Consider the following 22,652-nt stretch of genomic DNA (forward strand, 5'->3'; position numbering starts at 1 on the left):
GTCATGTGGTCTGTCTGCATAGAGACAGCAGATAGTTTAGGTAAATCTGAACACCTGCATTTAAAAAAGGGGGGGGGGGGGCAGGAGTAACATGTTATGAAAAGAGACAAGTATGTTTTGGCAGGACAGAAGTAGTTCTTTCCACCAATATTGTGCTAGTAAATAGAAGCGCCTCATGGGTGGATTAGGACAAGCCAGACTGGTGGCTCGAATGGTATGTAGTAGAACAAGATTTGATAAGTATTCTAAACTAGGTCTGGGCTGGTCCATCTGTATCCTGGTAAGGGTCATGGTGGATTCCAAGCCTTGCCTTTAAATAGTGATCAGTTGTAGAGGTCTGATGGTGGACATAGGATGACCTGTTAGGAGGGAGTTGCAGTAGTTCAGCCTTTAAATGATGAAAAAAAATCTGATGGACTTTCATAGGGAGGAAGAACCGTATCTTGCTGATGTTATAGAGGAAGAACTGGCATCATTTCGTCAGGTTACCAACATTAACCGAAAGAGATAGCTGGCTATTTCGGACAACACCAAGATTTTGTATATTTTTAATGTTTGATCTTAGTTCATAAATGAGATGATTATACCTTGACATGGAGACAAATCTCCAGGTAAACATATCTCCAAGACTATGTATGTATGTATGGACAGTGACATTCTAGTGGGTAGAGCCTTGGGCTATCAGTTGAAAGGTTGAGAGTTTGAATCTCGGCTCTGCCATTCAGCCACTGTTGGGCCCTTAACCCTCTCTGCTCCAGGGGCGCTGTAAAATGACTGATCCTGCGCTCTGAGCCCAGCTTCCAAACGAGCTGGGATATGTATGTTTGTACTGTGCACTTGTATATGTATATATGACAAAGGCATTTATTTATTCAAAGGCATTCATTCATTCATGAATGTATGTTCGTATGTATGTTTGTATGTATAAAATATACAATTTCAGATTATGATTGAGCTAACATCTATGAGATACCTGCCAGACATGTTGAAATGTAAGATGAGGCTTGGGTGTCTGAAAGAGATCACAGAGAAAGATGAGTGACAGCAGGTGTATATAGTAAAAAAGAGAGGACCTAGTACAGAACCCTGTAGGATGATTCCAGTTGACAGATTGCATGTAGATTGTCTCACAGATGCTCTTTCAGAAAGGAAGCCATTCAATGCTGTGAATCAAAGCTGTAATTTACTGTCCGAGATTGAAGATACACTATGGCCAAAAGTATCTGGACACCTGACTATGAGCATTTTGGACATGCCATTTAAAAAACAAACAGTATTAAAATCGTGACCTTAAAATGTGATCTTTCCAGCCATAACAGCCACTCTGCTGACAAGGCTTCTCACAAGAAGTATGTATGTGGGAATTTGTGCCCATTCAGTCAAAAGATTTGTATGGCTGGGCACTCATGTTGGTCAAACCTCAATTAATATTCCAGTTTATTAGATAAAGTCAGGGCTCTGTGCAGGCTCCTTAATTTTTTTTTTTTAATCAAGCTTTTCTTCATGTCTTAGACCTAGCTTTGTGCACAGGGGCACAGTATTCTGGAACATATAGCATATATTTGTCTTGATGTAATTGATTTATACACCTGTTATCAATTGCTGTGGCTGAAACGTGATTTAAATAAATAGAAGGGGTGCCCTAGTACTCTTGTTCGTAGTCAGTGGATATAAAACGTTTACACATACCTGTTTAAATGGCTGTTGTTTGTGATGTAAACAGACAGACCAAGATAAGTAAATTCAGATTTATTCCATCTTTAATGTGACTTGTATTTAAAGTTTTTAATTATAGATCACATTGAAAAACAAATTAAGTGATTTATCTTATTCATTTTTGTACATCACAAAAACCTGGCACTGTAACATGAGTGTGTAGAATTTTTATATCCACTGCAGTGACTGTAGTGTAGGTCAAGGAGGATCAGAACTGATGATAGATTGGCTGCAGCTTATCAGTGAAAGCGACAAGGGCAGATTCTGTGGAGTGGGTTGCCTTGAAGCCAGACTGATACTGATCTTGGAGGTCATTCAGGGTGAGAAGTGTACACAGCCTGTTCAAGAATTTTGTACAGCAAGAAGTGTAGTCTGTAGATGTCTGTGTTGTCCCGTGTGGATTTCATAAAAAGAGGGATAAACTGTGTCTTCTTAAAAGCTGTGGGGACAATACCAGATGTCAACAAGTTGGTCTCAGGAAATAGCTTGCGGTATTGTAGATGGGAAGGGATCTGGTCTACAGGGTATGGGGGGATCAATAGTTGAACCTTGTGTTTAGGAGTAACAGCGGTCTAACTCTTCACCCTTTCGCAGATCATTGAAGGGACAGGAGTTTGCTACATTTTGTTTTGTGGATTTGGAGAAGACATATGACCAAGTTGTGCTCTGGGAGTATGAGGTGCATTTGCAGCAGTAAGTCAGGCTTGTTTATTGTGTAATCTGGGAAAGAAAGGGGTTCCATTGGGGGGTTTGGGAGGTGTCATCTTTGCTGTTTGCAGATGATGTCCTTCTGGCTTCTCCATATGGAGGCCTTCAGCGTGCACAGAGGTTTGCAGCCAAGGTTATGACCATGGTTATCACCCGTAAAAAGATATGCATCTTTTGGCTAGGGGTGAGAACCTATCCCAAGGTCTTGTTTACAAGCGATGGGAAGGTGCAGCATCAACAGTAATACGGCCCCTGTACCAGACCATAGTGGTGTAAAGGGAGCTGAGCCAAAAAGCAAAGTTCTGAATTTAACTGTCGATCTCTGTCCCCACTCTCACCTCAGGTTATAAGCTTTGGTTAATGACCGGACGAATGAGATTGCGAATACAAGCGACCAAAATGATATTTTTACTGCCAGGTTTTAGGGCACACTCTGTGTGATTGGGTGAGGGCCAGAGTAGAACCGTTTCTCTTTCATGTGGAGAGCTGGATGAGCTAGAAAGAATACATTTGAAAGGATTGTGGATTGTATAAAAATGTCTTTAAAGTGATTTAACGTAATTGTGCTTTCACTGGTCGTGTTCACTCCAGGTGACTATGGTAATACTGGCAGCTTTATTGCTCACACACAGAGTTTGAATAAACATACACAGAGCTGCTAAAGGAGGATTTGTGGGTTATTAAATCCAAGGGTTTTTGTATAAAGAGAAGATTTGTGTCTTGGAATGCTGAAGTTAATCATTCTTTAGCTGAATTTACCCGTGTTTTTGGGTGTTTTTCTGGAGGTCATGGATTGCTGCCCTCCTGTTAATTTTTAATTCTCCTTTGAATTTGTTGTCCCCTTAATGATCCCAATGCGTCAAGGCCCCTGAGGCAGCAAAGCAGCCCCAAACTATGATTCTCCCTCCACTATGCTTCATATACGAGGTTTTGGTGTTGGTGTGTGGTGAGCTTGAGCCCCCAACATAGCTTTGTGCATCTGTACGAAAAAGTTCCCCATTTATCCATCAGAACTTCAGTCGGTTCTTTGTTTCCCTTTCACTGAGTAAACTGAAAATAAAAAACCCCCACTAAATTAATGTTTATGTTGTAATTATTTTTATTCATTAAAAAAAAAAAAGATAAGCTTTAACACATCACTGTCCCATAATCTTGAAAAATTACATTCTGTCTCTGTACAAATGCTGCATGTGAGTGTGTTTTCTTGTCATCTCATCCTTGCTGGCTTGCATGATGCCTCCAGCTGTGAAAAACACACCCTGCACTGTCAGACCTGAATGTTTAGATGAAAAAGCTCATCTAAAGCCTGTCATTTCACAGCAGTGACTGATCACAAATATAGTTTCATACACCAGACCACCAGTGAAGCTTTTTTTGTGGCACTTTAACTTAATTCTCAGTGACTTCTATTGGATAAAGCACATACATTAGATACAGAAAGTATTCAGAGCCTTGCCTTTTTGTACACTTTGTATTGTGGATTAGATTTTAATGAATATAACTGCTATTTTACCCATCAATCTTTATCTAAATTACCCATAATGAAGTGAAACTTTAAAAAGTTGTTTATAAAGTTTAGTTATTTTAATAATTAAGAAAAATCTAAAACTTAAACCTATTATTTACTAAATTATTCAGACCCTTTATTCGGTACTTTGTAGAAATTCCATTTGGCAGCAGTTACAGCTGTAAATCTTCTTGGATACATTTCTACAAGCTTTGTGCACCTATATTTGGACTGTTTATCCCATTCTTATTGTAGATTCTCTCAAATTTTTCAGGTTGGATGGTAAGACCACCATAACCATTTTGATCAAAGCCTAATCTAGTCTAGAAAGGTTCAAGGTTAACTCTCAAAGCCCTAGATATTGCTTTAAATCCTTTTTATGCCTCGCCACAAATTGACACTAGATTCACACATCGTTTCATAGATGTCATGCCTTGTTTTTTGTCTTGACAATGCAATGTAAATTGTGGGTTTTTTATAGATCCAGGTGTGTGCCTTTCTACAAATGTTCAATAAGTTCTAGCCACATCTCAAGGATAAGGGTCTGAATACTTTTGAGAAAAACAGATTTCAGTTTTTGATTTTTAATTCATTTTTCCATTGTTTTTAGTTCATTATGGGTTATTACTGTATTATGGATTTAATTTAAAATGTCTGTAACTGCTATTTTTGCCCATCAATTTACTCACAATATGTGCACAAAGGGGTCTGAATACTTTGATTTTGCTGTCGTGGTAACGTAAATATCACTGTCGGAAAACACAGAGTACAATTTCCATTCTGTATTGGAATGCTGCAATTTACTGTATTTATGGGTTAACAATGTTTTAATTGATTTAAACCCAAAACATCTACAGAAAACACTTTACATTAAAGAAAACATGCTGTCAGTTTAACAAAAACATATAAAATTCAATGACTTTTATTATTAACCCCACCCTAATATTTCAATCTTTCAATTCAACCCTACCAGGCATTTTTCCTCCATCCCGCTCAGTCTGTCACTTCCAGTTACTTTCTGCAGTCCAGTCCTTTTCAAAAGCCAACTGGAAATTATTAACCTATAATGTTCAAAAACTAATATCATCCTGTATAGAACCTTTAGGGGTATATCTGGTTTTCTCAAGTCTTATGAAGTTTTGTTTTTGATAGTGTTGGAGAAGTGGTAGGGCAGTGGTAGTTCAGCGGTCAAGGGTCTAAACTATTACTCAGAGTTGCTGGTTCAAGCCACACCCTTACACCCTTAAACCCTCAATTGGTTGAGTTGTATCTGGTCACAATTGTAAGCTGCTTTGCATAAAAGCTTCAGCAAAATGATGCAGACTAAGTCCAAATCAGGGCTTTCAAGTCTCACGCATTGAGCATGAGACACACGCATTTCAACAAGCTCACAAGCTCACACGCCACACATGGTATTTCTCACGCTGAGAAATGATTAACTTCGCCGCACAGAAATGACTATATCCTATCCTACAAACGAGTCAAAGGCAGACTACTCTGTGCTCATACAGCTGTCTTGAATTAGCGACCTATCGGCCAATCAGAAAATAGATTTTCTCAGCCAATCAGAAAATATAATTTCTTGTTGCTGGGTGAGGAGTTCCTGGACTAACAGTTGATGGGACATCCCTATGCCCCAAGATCCAGTCATGTTTGACATTGTATATATATATATATAAGAAATATTCAGCACACGCCCATTGACATGAGCAACTTAATAACTGTAAAACTATGTAGGAATGTAATTAGGCTTCCTTGGTTAATTTTTTTTTCAAAGGTGACTGGTATGACCAGATTTCCGAGGCTGTCTACGATTGCCAAACTGGTATTAGTTCTGCCACACTCAAATGCAGATGCAGAGAGGGTTTATTCCATGGTGGGGCTTAATAAAACCAAAACCAGGAACGTGTTTGGCACTGGATGGGACTCATTAATGGACATTGAACCACAGTGCTTTAAATGGGAGAACATCGGTCATCAAGGCATCAAAATCTGCCACAAACACTTACAACACACAACATCACTCAGAAACACAAACACACACAGAGAGGGACAGAATAACCACCACTGTTCAAGGGGCCCATTTGTTTTTCTTTATTTAATTTGTCTGTTGTTTTTTTGTTTGTTTAGAAAGGCATAGCTAAAACAATGTATTTAATATTACAGAATTTAGTGTAAAGTGAAGAGACAATGACCACTGCTGTTGAAGGGGTCCATTTGAGGCAAATTGTGTTTATGCTGATGGGACACTGGGAGGGACCGCACACCTGCAACCCCCCCAACTCCACCCTGGTCCAAAGGTTCATATGGGCTAAGGTTTGATGCGTATTTAATGATTTGGATTAATATTATTATTGTTGTTGTTTTTCCTCAGTTTTTGTATAGATGGCTAACATAAAGCTGATGCTTCACAGTAGGCCTCGCTTAATGTTTCCTATAATAGCGCACATACTCAAGCTGGAGAAGCAGATGGCGTACTCCCTAAAACTCCCATTAACCATAGCATCGGTTCAGCAGTTCAAAGCATTTTAGTTGTAATTATCTTCTCAGATGACAGTCGATTGAAGTCTGAAAAGTAAATGTTGGGAGTACCTTGGCTCTGTTCCTTATGTTAATAAACCCACCAGACTGTACACACAACCCCGGCATCATGAATGCTGTGTAGTTCCGCCATCTAGTGGTTAAAGCTTGTAGTGATAAGCTACAGTTCAATTACACACAAACGTCGAATGTGTCAAGAGAAATGGTCAAAATACTACAGCAATTGATTTTTGATTAGATTACATACCTGGTGTCACAGTAGGAGAAGTACATTACAGTTAGACTGAATAATATGCCAGTTTACAATTTTCTCAATCCCATTTTTTTCCATTTCCAAATTCACTTCTCCTACTAGCATTATGCAAAGTGTCACAGGCAGGCTTCAAGACGATTTTCTCTCATCAAAGATAAGGGTTGTCAGTAAACATGGCAAAAATAAAATTGAATCAAAACAATTAAATATCAAACCTGATTAAATCCAGAAGCATTGTTTTGTATTAACTCCAACATTATACTCATTATTGGATTGGTGCATGGCTAATTGTTGTTCTAATCTTTCTTAAGATTGAAAATACACTTTAAGGTGCAGTGTGAACATTTCAATCATTTGGACACTTTTCTGCCAGAATCATTATTGCTAGGAACATTCCGTTTCACCAGTTGTACTGCAAATTATTCCACAATAAAGCAGTCTGTTTAATTAAAAAGAACAATGGTTATGCGCACATCCACCTGAGCATGTGGGGAACTGAGAGACACACAATCCGAAATAAAACATGACTCATGTCTCCTCCTAGCTTGACATTATGACACCTGACAATCAGCCACAATAAGTAATGATGCTCACACACCTAATCCTTTCAGAGGTTTAAATGTCAGTGTCACAAAACACAGTATAAAAGCAAAAGAGTGAGCAGGTTCATTGTCTTAATAAGGTCAACCTCTGTGCTCACGAAATATAAATCAGAAAAACTAAAATTGGGAAAAAATAAAAGAACTGTTTAAAAAACAACATGTGTAGGAGTGTATTTGCACAGTAGCTCTTAGTCAGTAGCTCTAAGATTATTGAAACTGTTTTGTAGATGATTATTCATGTATTCACTGAGGTTTGACCTTTTGAGAGAAAAAAAGAATTTCTGCTGTTGCGTCCCGCCCTGTTTCTGAAGCAGTAGTGAAATGACTACTTTTCTATCTCATTTTGGATGGTGCATTACTTAACACGTGTCAAACTCAAGGCCCCGCAGCATCATTTTATGTGGCCCGCAAAAGGCTTAAAAGACATATGATTGTCTTAAAATACACTGTAAAATCATACATAAACTGCATCTCCCACAATGCATGCTGATTTTCTGACCTGCAAAGTGACCGCATCCCGCCACTAGATGATGGTGTTTCCACATCAGCGTTTTACTGAGGCGGTTTTCCAACAAGTGATGTTGAGAAATATTTACAAATAATCCCAAAATGAACAAGATGAGAACATTGAAGCAGAAGGAAGGTAATTTAATGAAAGATGGGAAAGTGAATACAAGTCTGTGCTTCAAGAAGAACCGGTACGTCTCTTGAGTTACGTCTCTTGAGGCCGTGTCTGTGGTAAAGGAGTACAATATAAATGTAGATATACATTATAAATATACAGTGTACATTTGGCATTTTGACACCAAACAAAGAATTTAGCCTTCAAGAAAAACAACAAATTGTCTCTTAAAAGTCAGACAGCAATCATAGCAGTATACGTTACAATTGGCCTCTGAGGGACACCGTAATGCAGATGTGGCCCTCGGTGAAAATGAGTTTGACACCCCTGACTTAACAGAAGCTGTCAGGAATCTATATTATACAGTTCACCCATAATAAATATGCACAATAAGTTCAAACATTAGTGACATGGAACATTCCAGTCCAGAGTGTTGTCTGAACCATAATTAGAGAATGATTTCACAGAACTTATTGTTACTCACAAGATGTGTAGACGTCTTTCTTAATTTTGATATACACAAATCCAAGCGTGTAAAACATGTTTAATTAGCTGCTCATGACAATATTTTGGTTAAATTTCATTTGTGACAGTTGGTTGTTTCCAAATGTAGTGACACTTTTTCTCCTGTAAGTATGTCTGTGTTCTTGCTTGTGCCATTTTCATTTATCATCTTTGTTGACATTTACATTAATTATGATGAGTTAGTAAAAGGCTTGACATTTCTTTTTTTACTGCTACAATTTCTTCTTGTGCATGTTGTCATAATAATTATCTAATCACTGATTGAATAATGCCACCTCATTCAGGTATTTATTTACCAAAGCACACAATTACACCTGGTGCATCTCTGTCTTGGAGCTTCAAATTTAGAAGGCATTACCATTTTATATATTTCCACTATTTTGCATTGCATTTTTTTTTTTTGAATTCACCCATTACCTAACTAAACCTGTAGCTGGTGCTACTACATCATAAAATCAGTTTTCAAACACATGATTGATGTTACAATGTTCAAACACAGGGCTTGTTGGTCAAAGACAAACTGTCAGAAATGTACTGATGTGTATTGTTGCTCTGAACTAGGTGCATTTGTGGGTGAATCACAATGTACATGCTCAAAGTAGGATTGTATTGTTGGGTTATTTTTTGCTGGTGGTTTTCTGTCACACAATTACTTATTTCACATGCTTATTTGGACTTTAAATCGTGATGTTTTATTTTTATTGTGACTTTAGAAATAACCATGACAACTCTTACTTAAATCTGTTGCACATTTGGTGTGGATATGTTTTAGATCTCCTTAAGAGGGTGCCAACTCGGTGAAGAAACAGATCTCAATTATTTAGTTCTAAACAGTTTATCACTATTCTAGTCTATGTTTATATTAAATAAAGAACAGGGGAATTTGTAGTAATTCATTATAAGGCAGCTTTATTAAACAGTTATATGCCATATAAAACTATACCATATCCATTTTCATCAAAGATGGTGCTAGTCTATGTAAGTTTATGTGTATATTTTTTGTATTTAATGTGCATTGCAACTGTGAGGGACTATGCACCTAAGATTTTCACTCACCTTTCACACCTGTGTTAACGTAACATGACAAAGTGATTTGATGTTTAATAATAGCTTGAGACCATGGACCCAGTTTAAATCCATTTTACAATAATGAACATGACCAGTTCTTACAAACCTTTATCCACTCATTTGCTAACCAATTTTAGATATGCTTCATTTTCCTGTGTACTCAAGCGAACTCTGCATGTTGCATGACACCAACATCGATCAAAAAGAGCCGCTGGTTAGCATGTGTCCTCAAACATGTTTAAAATGCTAAGATGTTGAAGATTCTTATAGAAAGCCTTGGCACAGGACTTCTGGTTTGATCTGGGTGAAATAAGGTGAGCACTATAAGCAGCTACATATTTATTTGTTATTTTCTTCTTTATTTCAAGTTGACTTGTTTTGTAAGAGACCCGAGACATTTATTTAAAATTTAAAATGCCCAAACCCAAATTTATTTCAGCAGATATGATTTTGGTTAACACAGAGTTAACTCCTGCTCTACTTTGAAGGTTCTGAAACCATCTGAGAGGAGAACTTCTCATTAAGAACAGAAGTTATCAACAAGGTGCATTTTTCACAACAATATAGACTGAGCTCCTGCAGCTACACCACTGTAGCTGGCCCAGTGATTTTTTTTTTAACGTTTGTTCAGCTGGCCCAGTGAAAGGTAATTTAAATTGAGTTCAACTTAAGTCTTTGTCAGTTTTTTTTTTAACATGGGTACAAACCCAGCAAAATCGTTGCTCATTAGATAAACCAACGATGCTTCCAAAATATCATTTCCAAAATGTGCTTACCTAATAGGGTTACAGTAAAAATGAGTGTTTTAGAGATTTCTACCTGACTTCACAATTCATAATTAGATTCCCAGGCAACACGCATGGATAATTTTTTAGAGACCCCTCTTCCTCTGCAATTGATGCCATCATTTGAGTTGAATTAGGTTATCCACTTGCTGCTCTTGATATTTTTAGCAGCCATCCACTCTGTGCAGAGTGGAAAGACCCCTGGCCCTTTAAGCAATGTGTGAGGACTTGCTTAATTCAAGAATTCTTTCTCATTCCCTTGCTAGGCAGACCTTAAAGATAAAGATCCAATTAAATGTAGCTCCTATTACCCAGTTGTCTCTTTAATGTGGACATGGAGATTCTAGCCAATGTTTTAGCTCTACTCCTTAAATCAGAATTGCCTTAAATAATTCATCTCGACCAGACTGGTTTCATCTTTCTTTAATGTTAGAAGAATGATCAATATTTTGTATTCTAGTTCACATGAGTTCCCCCTCCTGATTTTTTTTTACTTGGTATGTAAAATGCCTATCATGACACAAATTTAGATTTGGCAAAAAAATGGCATGGGTTAAACTGTTGTATGTTTTTCTCCAAGCAGACATGGCACTAGACAAGGGTGTCCTCTTTCCCCCCTGCTTGACTATTTCTGCTAAGCACAGTAAATTTTGTAACAATTAATCATCATCATCATCATACATGCAATGTATAAAGACCAGAGGCTGTAATCTTGGGACACATGGGTAAAGAGAGGGGCTGCACTTTCAACTGAACACCATCCAATGGTGAGTTGAATCAGATAGACCTGGTAGGCATCGCTGAGAGATGCTGACAGAGGACTCTGTCTGGACTCTGTCTCTCTTTCATCAGAGAGAACTTTTCACATGTTTTAGAGAAGGTAGGAAACTAGAACTCTGGAGGGACCCTGTTTAAGACCTTTATTGTCTAAGTGGCTGCATATAGCTGTGATCAAAAACTTGATGGTGCCTGTTATGGTGACAGGTGGAACTCGGCAAGGATGGTAAAACTCTGAACTCAACGTAATGTGTTGAAAGGAGCACTTTGAGGAACTCCTAAACCATGCCTTCTGGGCAGGAGGTAGGTCCATAGGTGTCATCAGGCCCTTCAGGAGGTGTCATCTCTGCTACTTGCAGATGACGTTCTTCTGGATCCTTCGTATGAAGGCCTCTAGCATGCACATGAGCGGGTTGCAGCCGAATGTTCAGTGGCTGGTATGAGGATCAGAACCTTCATGTCTAAGGCCCTTATGCTCCCTTTGTGTACGAGTGAGAACTTACCCCAGGTGAAAGAGTTCACGTATCTTGGGCAGGTGATGGGAAGAGGGATTGTGAGATTGACTGTAGTTTAAGTTCAGCATCAGCAGTAATGTGATCACTGTACCAGACCATAGTGGTAAAGAGCAGGCCGAGCCATAAAGCAAAGCCCTCAATTTACTGGTCAATCCCCACTCTCACCTCTGGTCATGAGCTTTGGGTAATAACCAAGAGAGGAGATTGCTAATACTAGTTTTTGCCAGCGGGTTAGTGTGTACTCTCCGTGATCAGGTGAGGTGCTCAGAGATTTGGGAGGAGCTCGGAGATAACCGTTGCTCCTTCGTGTAGAGAGGAGCCAGTTGAGATGGTTCAGGCATCTGATGATGAGACGTTTTGGGTCTCTTTCATTAAAGGTATACCACGGATGGCCAGCTGGGAGGAGTCTGCGGGGTAGATATTCATAGAATCCCAAACCCTTTGGAGGTTTTATATTACCAAATTTCCAGTTCTACTATTAGGTGTCTAATATACATTGCATGTTGTACTGGTGTGAGGGCCATTATAGCCTCATTGACTGGTTTTGTGCATAGGTGCCACCTGTAGACCTGTCTCTCTTAGGGCTCTACCTCTGTCAGGTGGCCATTCCATTGGTAACACATTGTCAGAAGTACACTACAAACCTGGCATCAATTCAGAGTCCAGTTTATAGACACTGCTCAGACCTGCAGCAAATCCGTCTTTTGCATGTTTTCCAGATATAGGGGGACACCAGCAGTACCCAGTGAAAATTCATGACAACATGACAATTCTTTACACAGTGACATGAGGCGGGGGTGGGATCCAGGTCCCCTTGACCTGTATTGCTGTTTGTTTTCCACTCTAAGAGCAACTATGCACCTAAAAAACTTGTCATTACGTATGGATCAGAAGTGCTCAGCTTTTTCCTCAAGCTGCTTCTGTGTACTGATTTTATAGTGTACTGGTTTTCTTCTACTGTCTTTGTCTGGCACCACGTTGGCATTTGGAGAAAGGGGGTTTTATTGGTGCTGCGTGAAGCTTTCTAGCTATGACTCAGAGCATCTGAGCTGGCATCGGAACATACAGGATTTTCTGTGAATAACTAAAACCCCATGTTAGGTATGTAGTGTGAAAATGCAGCGAAACACAAAACCCCCCCCCACACACACACACACACACACTTGTCTCTCCTCATTCATGTTGCTAAGGGTAACAGGAGTGAAACACATGGAGACGTCAAGCTGGAAGAAGGACGGGTGGTGGTGGTCGCTGGAGGTTGCTATCATATACAGCAGTGTTTTATTGAATGTTTGCACATTAAGATTAATGTTAACTACTTTTTTGGGTTAGAAACATCAAAGCATATTCATTTTTTTGTTCCCCAAATGACACTGACCTCTAAAAATTAAAATGGCCTTAGGTAATCTCTGCTGCTAGATCATCTCTGTGTGTGTGTGTGTGTGTGTGTGTGTGCGCACGTGTGTGTGTGTGTGTGAGGGAGAGAGAGAGGTTAAAGGGCTTCAGAGTTCTATTAGTAGCTGGATGATTGACAGCTCTGGGAACATGCTGCAGGAGCTAGCATAGAAAATCTTGCAGGTTTACTTCTAGTCCTACGTCCTACAATTTTCTCCCACATTTTTTTTTAAATAGCCTCCTGACCTACTGTGACCCTATACAAGGTTAAATCAGTTCATATAAATGATAGATGAATTTGCAGAGGTGGTGGAACTTGAAACACGATGTTCTGTGTTTACTTAAGTTGTCGTGGTCCTGTGTTACATTTTGTCAAAACATCTGACAAAATTCATTGTGCATAAAAGAGAAGAAAGAATGCATTGTCACAGCATTTTAAACACATTAATAAACACCTCTGCACCTTAAAAACTGATAAGCCACATGTGGCAGTATTTTAATGCGAAAAGCCTGTGGGTTACTTTTTAATAAAGTTTTTTTTTGTATTGATTGATGTTAATATTTTTACCTTTGTTTGAGTTAGTTTTGTTTTAGTGAGATCTGTGTGTGTGATGAGCATGAGGAATGGTCTATGATTTCTCAGAAATGCTGCCAGAAGCTGGTGTCTGGCTATGCATCACGTTTGCAGCTGTTCATAAGATCAAAAGGGTGTTGTACTGTAGACGCTTGTCATGAAGTGACTTAAATCATTCTGAGAACGCAATAGACATTAAAAGTGACACTGTGTTGAATTTGGAGAAACCACTTGTTATATTAGTTGTGTTGAGCTGTTTAAATGATTCTTTTTAAAATTGGCTTATTGCAAACAGCCGAAAGTTTGTTAATAAACCTAATTTGCAATGGGGTTAAATACAGTGAATATTAAAAAGCAAACACCCCTGTTAAAATACCAAGTTTTAGTGATGTTTAAAAAAGAGACCAAGATGAATCATTTAAGAGCTTTTTCCACTTTTCTTGTGACCTATAATATGTACAATTCAGTTGAAAATCTGAGAACTGTTATTGTTGGAAAGATAAAAATAAAAGACTTATAATAATGTGATTGCCTGAATATGGACCTTTAAACTAATGTATTGAAGCACATGTTTGATTTTATGACCGCATTTATTCTGGTTAGGAGTCTATCAGCATGGCACATTATAAATTGGCAATCTTTGCCCACTCTTTCTTGCAAAAGTGCTCCAAATGTGTCGGCTTATCAGAGCATCTTCTGTGTGCAGCCCTCTTCAGGTCGTCTCACAGATTTGTAATTGGATTTCAGGTCTGGCCTCTGGCTGGGTTATTCCGAACTTGGATCTTTTTTCTGCTGAAGCCATTCTTTAGTTGATGTGCAGGTATGCTTGGGGTTGTTGTTGTGCTGAAAGATAAAAATCATCTTCAGCTTTATAATTCTCTCCACTGTGTGTATGGTGTTTTTGGTGATGTGCAGTGTTGTTTTGTGCCATTGTGAATTATGGCCAAAAAGTTTAACCTTGGTCTCATCAGATCATGACACATTTTCCCACATGCACAGCCTTGCCACACTATATGGAAAGGATATTGCCAGAAATTCCTGAAGCTCCTCTAATGATGCTGTCGGCCTTGTGGCACCCTCCCGGATGGGCTTTTATCTTGTCTTTTTATCAATTTTGGAAGGGCATCCAATTTTTGGTAATGTCACTATTTTTCATATTTAATACACTTGTTGATAACTGTTTTCACTCTGTTCCATTGTATATGTAATAGATTTTTTGTACCATTCTCCTAACTGATACCTTTCAACAGAACAGCTGAGCTTTTATATGATCAGTCACTAAGTCATGGCAGGTACTGAGTATTATTTAACATGAGTTAAATGAATGTAAACATCCTCGATTTTAAGAGGGTATGTAAACCTATGCAAACATTAAGTTTCTAAATTCTTTCATTTTTTTTTACCTAAATTTCACAGATTATAGATTACGTTCAAGGGGAAAATAAATCTGAAATGGTGTGTGTGTGTGTGTGTGTGTGTGTGTGTGTAAAAAAAAAATCTGTAAAAAGTTAAGCGTAGCTTTCTGAGCTGTTGTCAACAGTTTATTAATATTTAAGTTTCCTGCACTTAGCTTGGCCAAACGGTAGCTACAGTCACCCAAGTTAGCTACCGCTGCAATCTCTTCCACTTTTGCTCTATAGAATGCATTTTGTATCGGCTGAATGAAAAGTTCTTTGCTTTAAGATAATGATATCAGGTCGAAACTGCTTTGGCTGAACTCACCACAGCATGTGTCCAATGCGTCACTTACTGAATGATGAGATTCCTTGTAATGAGAGCTTGTGTGAATATAGAAGCATGAGCTAATAGGATTTTACAGTATTCAAATCCAATTTGAAAATTGTAAATCATGTACTTTTTGCCTTTTATAATTATGTACTTGCCTAATTCAACTATTTAACATTTAAAACAAAACATAAATGTGTTTGACAGCTTAACCCTTACAACCCAGAAACATACTAATCTCGGTTAATAAACTGGCATTATTTATAAGAATATTTATGACATGTCTTTTCAAGTCTTAAAAAGGTTCATTTATAATTTAAATGCAAGTGTTACATTAATTGGGTATTATTTAAATTGTTTTAAATGGCATTGAACCCTAAATAAAATGTTTGATCTTATATTCGGCTTCACACTTACAGAATACTAAGAGGTGTAACAGAATTTGACAGAAACACACTAAAACGTTCTTCACAAAATTTCAGAGCAGGACCACTTCAATCAAGTAATACTGGCATAAGTAAAAGCTGTTTACCATTATGCTAATGCCTTTTTTAGAAGAAGAAAAAATATATATTTTTACTTCTGTGAGGAGCAAACTCATTATTTCTGTTGAGTGTTGTGCCTCTATTGTTAACATCAATCCATTTGTGGAATTTTTATTTAATAAAATTACTTTTGAACGTTTATTAAGTATCGTCAAGTAGATTTTGATGCCTGGTGACCATATGGATAGTATTTCTCCAGAACATCCTGTTATACTGCTGTAGATTTTTCCATTTTTGGAACAGTTGTAGGACTCATCTTGAACAACAATGAGACTGCATACAGGGAGGAGGTGAGACTTTTTGTGGAATGGTGCGGTAACAACAATGTGGTCCTGAACACTGGTAAAACCAAAGAGATGGTGATTGACTTCAGAAGAAAACAGCCCACACACTCCCCGATCTACATCAATGGCACTCCTGTTGAGATTGTCCAGAACACAAAGTTTCTAGGGTTCCACGTTACGGACAACCTGACCTGGCCTTGCACACCTCTTCTCTGGTCAATAAGGCTCACCAGCACCTGCATTTTCTACGGTGATTAAAGAGGGACCCATCTCAGTCCACACATACTCACCACTTTCTATGGAGGCACAATAGTGTTTTAACCAGCAGCATCTCTCTCTGGTATGAGAGTTGCAACACCTCGGGGGGGAAAAAGGCCTTGAGGAGAGGCCAAAATTCCTGTACATAGATTGGAAAACCTGTTGGACAGACAACCACCCCTGCAGTGCTCTAACATAGACACTGACCACAGCATTGAACTCCCTGTACCTCTTGAAGCATTTTTGTTTGTTCTATACCCTATCTAAAATGGCTTTTTAATTGACCCAGTGTCCCATTTAAATTGCTTTACCAGCAGGATCTTGTTTTTTTATCTCTGTACACAGTGCAGCTTATGAAGCCAATTCAGATAAGGTGTGGTAAGGTCAGTCTGCCTTTATGAGACTTTTTTCCTCCCAGGTCTAATGGGCTTATTTCTCCCAGTAAAAGTGCAGATAACAACCACAGCCCACACACTCAAAACACAGGGACTCAGCACTGCTGCTGACCCTATTATTGACTAAAAGCAGTGTTGCTTTTGAGGCCCAATTACTTTCCTGCCAGTACTGTTTCAGAAAAGGTGCTTACAGAAGCAAGTGGAGGTGGAGGAGGAGAGCAAAGCAAGTGGATGCTATTTCAAAATGATCACAATACCTACACAGCTTTCCTGAAACCTTAAAATGGATTTAAACATATGGATTGTTTCCTGACCTGATCAATGATTGCCTCATGCCTGGTGCTTATGCTCCATCAGAAGTGCCTTGTTGAGCCACCTGAAATTGACCTTTGAATTACTGGTACCCAACGGTCAGTCGTGCTAGCCCACCATCACTGAGATCATGAGCTCTCAAATTTAAATCCAAAAAGCACCAAACAGGAACAATTGGCTGTGCCTGAGCCAAAGAGGTTGGATGGGCCGAACTACCACTGTATTATTGCCACGGCTCAAACAAACAGCACTGGAGCAGCAGAGCTTTTTCTCTGAATGATTATGTAAACAGTCAACTGGTCTGTGAGCACAGGGAGTTACAAATTTAAATTCTAAACTTCTACTTCTACTCTTACAGTATTTATGAGATTTGTAGCTCAGCTCTTAGTTCAAATTAAGTCAGCTGTTGCAAAAAATGCAAATGACATTTTAATGACAGCTTATTCGGACAATGGCTAATTATTACCATTCCTATTCTGTCAAATTTTATTATGGAACCGAATTTCTCCCTTAAAGTAAAAAAGCTCTCCTTATAGAATAAATATTAAGTAACCCCTAATGTAAAGGCCTACAGACATAAGTTTCTTACCCTGGGGTTCTTAACTAGGGTAAGAAACATCTACATTAACATTTTTGGTTGGCAAAGTGGGCTTGACGGCAGAGAGGATTGTGTTAGTTACTCTTAATTGACAATCCCCTGTGCTTTGAGCATTAATTTGCTCCAGGTGGTTTTCTGTATATCCTCTCAGACTTGCCAGCTCCTTCTTTAACATGTTGGGTCATGCCTTGTGAGTGAAGCCCTGCACCTGCTAGAATAAAAAAATTGATCCAAGTGCAAGATGTTTGACCAAGGTCGAACTGTGAATAAAAGCCTCTAACAAAAAAGGCGGAGGCAGGGGGGGTGAGCTAGCCATAGACCACCATATAAACTAGATGGAAGTACCAAAATATTTATAGCCTAAATATGGGTTGTCAGTTTAGAACATCCAAACTACAGTATGTTTATGCAGATTGTCAAAGTTAATGATGCAGGTTGTTGTAATTAAAGATAAATTTGCATACAAGATAATTGAAACTCGTATAATTAAATTGTGAGGCGTGTAATATTTGTTATATTTGCATGCCTACTGATGCTTGTATGTCAGTAATTGATTCGTTTGCACAGAAGTATGATCTTACACCTTTACTATTACTATTTTCCCGTCATTTATTTTTTAAATTGTTCATTATTATCCAGTGGACAGTAAAATGTGCAGCATTGGAAGGCGGTTGTCAGGTGTTTTCTGTTGCCATCATGGTCAATTTGTTACAAAGAGCTGTTCATGTTAGTGAAATCTTTTTGTTCTTTAACATTCACAGCATATTCTACCCTAATTTACAGGCACTGCAATAAAACGTGTGTGTAAGGAGTGTAGTTTTGTTTTAGCAAATGAAAAACTGAGGGTTTACATTTGTAGCAATCTTGCTCTGTTTGTATTATATGTGCTGCATCACACTTGATTCGTTTCATTCCAGACCAGGAGCTTTATTGAACTCTGTCCACATCTGTGTAATCTTACTGAACCCAGCCATAGTCTTGTCACTATGACTACTAAAATCTGGTCAGCTTGGAAGTCATGCTAATTATAGATAAAGCAGAACAATTTAAGATTGCGTGTGAGAAATCTTCTGTGGCGTCATGTTTGTGTGTTATTCTTGTAAGGATGACTTCGGATTTATTTCCATTCAAATGACTTTTTCCTCTGCATCAGCCACAGCTTTAAAAAAATGTGGTGTTGTAGGAGAGGGAAACATGCAGCGGACTAAAGACAAATTATACATTACCCATCAGCCTTCTGTGTTGTGCTCAAACAGTTCATGCATTTTTCTTGATTTTTAAGAAATCCTCTACTGCATACAATTCACTACACAAAGCTCTTTAAGGTTAATACTGCAATTTATGTAACCAACCATATACACTGATCAGCCATAACATTAAAACCATCTCTTTGTTTCTACACTCACTGTCTATTTTATCAGCTCCACTTACCATATAGAAGCACTTTGTAGTTCTACAATTACTGACTGTAGTCCATCTGTTTCTCTGCATGCTTTGTTAGCCCCCTTTCACCCTGTTCTTTAATGGTCAGGACTTTCCCAGGACCTCTACAGAGTAGGTATTATTTGGAGGTATTATTTGGGTGGTGGATCATTCTCAGCACTGCAGTGACACTGACATGGTGGTGGTGTGTTAGTGTGTGTTGTGCTGGTATGAGTGGATCAGACACAGCAGCGCTGCTGGAGTTTTTAAATACCGTGTCCACTCACTGTCCACTCTATTAGACACTCCTACCTAGTTGGTCCACCTTGTAGATGTAAAGTCAGAGACGATCGAGTTGGTCATCTTCTAGACCTTCATCAGTGGTCACAGGACGCTGCCCATGGGTCGCCGTTGGCTGGATATATTTTTGGTTAGTGGACTATTCTCAGTCCAGCAGGGACAGTGAGGTGTTTAAAAACTCCAGCAGCACTGCTGTGTCTGATCCAGCACCCAAATAATATCTGCTCTGTAGTGGTCCTGGGAGAGTCCTGACCATTGAAGAACAGCATGAAAGGGGCTAACAAAGCATGCAGAGAAACAGATGGACTACAGTCAGTAATTGTAGAACTACAAAGTGCTTCTATATGGTAAGTGGAGCTGATAAAATAGACAGTGAGTGTAGAAACAAAGAGATGGTTTTAATGTTATGGCTGATCGGTGTATATCTGTGTTTTACAGCAAAACATTTACATTTACATTTTCGGCATTTAGCAGACGCCTTTATCCAAAGCGACTTACATTACAGTATACAGTCTAAGCAACTAAGGGTAAAGGGCCTTGCTCAAGGGCCCAACAGAAGCAACCTAGCAGTGGTGGGGCTTGAACCAGCAACCTTTGGATTACCAGTCCTGTGCCCTAATCACTAGGCTACAGCTTGCCCTTATAGCCTAACAAAACAAAACTAATCTAAAGGCGCTAAACTGTAAGGACTACATATGCTGTGACAGTTTAATATCTGCTAAACATATTACTTATCATTGTTATTTTTCTCCAGCTGTCCCAATTATAAACTTTTTGCTTTTAATTAATGATATTTGTCACATCCATGATTACAAATAACAAGTCAACAAGTCTTTTTGTTGATTTTATAAGTAATTTTGCATGTATATAGCTATTAATTTAACGCATTTTATTAATTTATTACACATTAATTTATTACACATTTATTAATTTTAAAAAAACAATGAGAATGTTTGAAACATGAAAAATAAAATAAATGATTTGTTTGTCATTAATCAGTACTGTCTGTGTGGGTTTCCTCCGGGAGCTCCAGTTTCCTACCACAGTCCAAAGACATGCAAGTGAGGTGAATTGGAGATACAAAATTGTCCATGACTGTTTTGACATTAAACTTGTGAACTGATGAATCTTGTGTAACGAGTAACCACCCTCTCTGTCATGAATGTAACTAAAGTGTGTAAAACATGACGTTAAAATCCTAATAAATAAATGAATAATATGTATTACATAGCCAGCTGTATGTAGTACAATTATAATGATGTCTTCTATTTATTTATTTTATCGCCCCCCCACCCTGTCTAGCCCTTGTCAATTCCCCGATTGTAATACCTCCTCTTCTTGCTTACCAGACTATGTGGGTGGGGTCTTCAAACGCTGTGTAAGGACCATGATTAGCAGATAAAGAGGCGCCTGTGCAGAATGCATGGGGTGAAAAAGGGCCGGAGGAGGCGTGAGCGGCAATATACCCACCTCGAATGCGATCTGGGATCCCCAGCAGCGGAAGACTAAATTGGGAGAAAATGAGAAAATATTAATATTTTACATTATGTTGAATTGTTGATTTATCAAGTTACATAATACATCGATTAGATGATAATACATATAATTAGCTCTGTATGCAGTTCTACAAACAGTTGACAGTGGTATCTCAGTGGTTAGAGTACAGAAATAGTGATCCAAATGTTGCTGGTTCAATCTTTTTACAAACTACTGTGTCAGCATTGCAGTCTGTCTTGCACCTCCTAGAATCACTGGCACAAAACAAATACACTTAGCCCAAGCAGAACAACACAATTCTGGATGTGGGGAATACAAATGCAATGAAGTACAGTTGTGACCAACATTTAGCACCCTTAAATATTAAGTATACCATGAAATCTCCTGAAATAGAGTGTACTGAAATACTGTAGCTTGGATATAGAGGGCCACAAAATGTAAACACATCCTAATAAATGACCCCCCCTTTCCCCCACGTTCTTTTGATTGAAGGATGTATTGTGTTGTAGAAGAAAATGACTTTTATACAGGTTTTCCTTTTGTTAAAGTCTAACAAAGGGTACAACATTGAATACCAGGCTACAATTAATGGCACACTTTGTTTAGTTTGAAATAAAAGACAAAAACGGACTAACCTGTGTTTAATAGAAAATAGACTTACCTGTCCTCACCTTGTCCATGCTCACAATACTTTAATTAGCCTGTAAATGGTGGCATTGGTGCTTAAAAAGGCCAGTATTGTTCCTTGTTCCTTCTTCACAATGTCCAAGACAAGAGAGCTGTCTGAACAGACCAGATATGCAATCATCACCAAGTACAAGCAATAGAAAGGGTACAAAACTTTCGCTATAGACCTTGGCATTCCAGATTTAGCAGTTCAAAATGTTATCAAGACATTTGCTACTTAAACAGTCACAGACCTTCCATGGTTGAGAGAGAAAAATTTGATCAGAGAACCTAAACAAAGGTGGTGCTAACTAACCACATACAACATCTAAAGATTTTTAGGCTGAAGTGATTGTGTGAACCCATACATATGCTATACACCAAACAAAACTCTGTGGGCTAAGGCCAAGGGGAACCCCACTGCTTAAAAAAGGCCCTGGACTTTGCCAAAATGAACATAGACAAACCACAGTCCTTCTGAGAAAATGTTTTAGCAACAGATGAAACCAAACTAGAGCTTCTTGGCAATGCATATCAGTGTTATGTTTATAGACGATCAAGCATACAAAGAAAAGTGCACCCTTACTTCAGGGAAACTGTAGGTGCTTTAAGGTGGAGGATCCATAATGTTGTGGGGCTGCTTTGCTGCCTCTGAGACTGGAAGCCTTGAACATGTTACAGACACAATGATATCAGAGGATTATCAGAGCATTTTAGAGCAAACTGTACTGTGTACTGTGTAAAGTGTAAGAACTAGGTTTGAGTCAAAAAAGCGTCCTACAGCCAAGATAATCATCCAAAGCACACATCTCAAAGTACAAAAGAATGGCTAAGAAGGAAAAATTGACGTTACTGGCCAGCAGTGAGTCCTGATCTCCATCCAGTCGAAAACCTTTGGAGATGGTTGATGAGAGCTTTTGGGAAAAGGAACCCTGTAAACATTCAAGAGCTTGAAATAAATGCAGTGAAGGGACCAACCAGCAGACAGGTGCAAAAATCTCACAGCTGGCTACAAAGAAAACTGTCTGGAGAAACTGTCATTGTTGCCAGAGCTTGTGCAAC

The 22,652-nt window shown here is 38.6% G+C and overlaps 1 protein-coding gene and 1 long non-coding RNA gene across 2 annotated transcripts in view; one reads left to right on the plus strand and one right to left on the minus strand.

Annotated features, from left to right (window-relative positions):
- pde4d (phosphodiesterase 4D, cAMP-specific) overlaps positions 1 to 22,652 on the plus strand; it is a 232,431-nt gene that overhangs the window by 60,014 nt on the left and 149,765 nt on the right. The window lies entirely within an intron of this gene.
- On the minus strand, positions 14,179 to 21,688 carry LOC134318267 (uncharacterized). Its single transcript, XR_010013367.1, has 3 exons — positions 21,586 to 21,688; positions 20,898 to 20,932; positions 14,179 to 14,431 (listed from the first exon to the last, which is right to left on the minus strand). It is a non-coding gene; the product is annotated as an uncharacterized LOC134318267 (long non-coding RNA).

Source organism: Trichomycterus rosablanca, chromosome 7 (assembly GCF_030014385.1).
Source record: "Trichomycterus rosablanca isolate fTriRos1 chromosome 7, fTriRos1.hap1, whole genome shotgun sequence".
Lineage (NCBI taxonomy): Eukaryota > Metazoa > Chordata > Actinopteri > Siluriformes > Trichomycteridae > Trichomycterus > Trichomycterus rosablanca.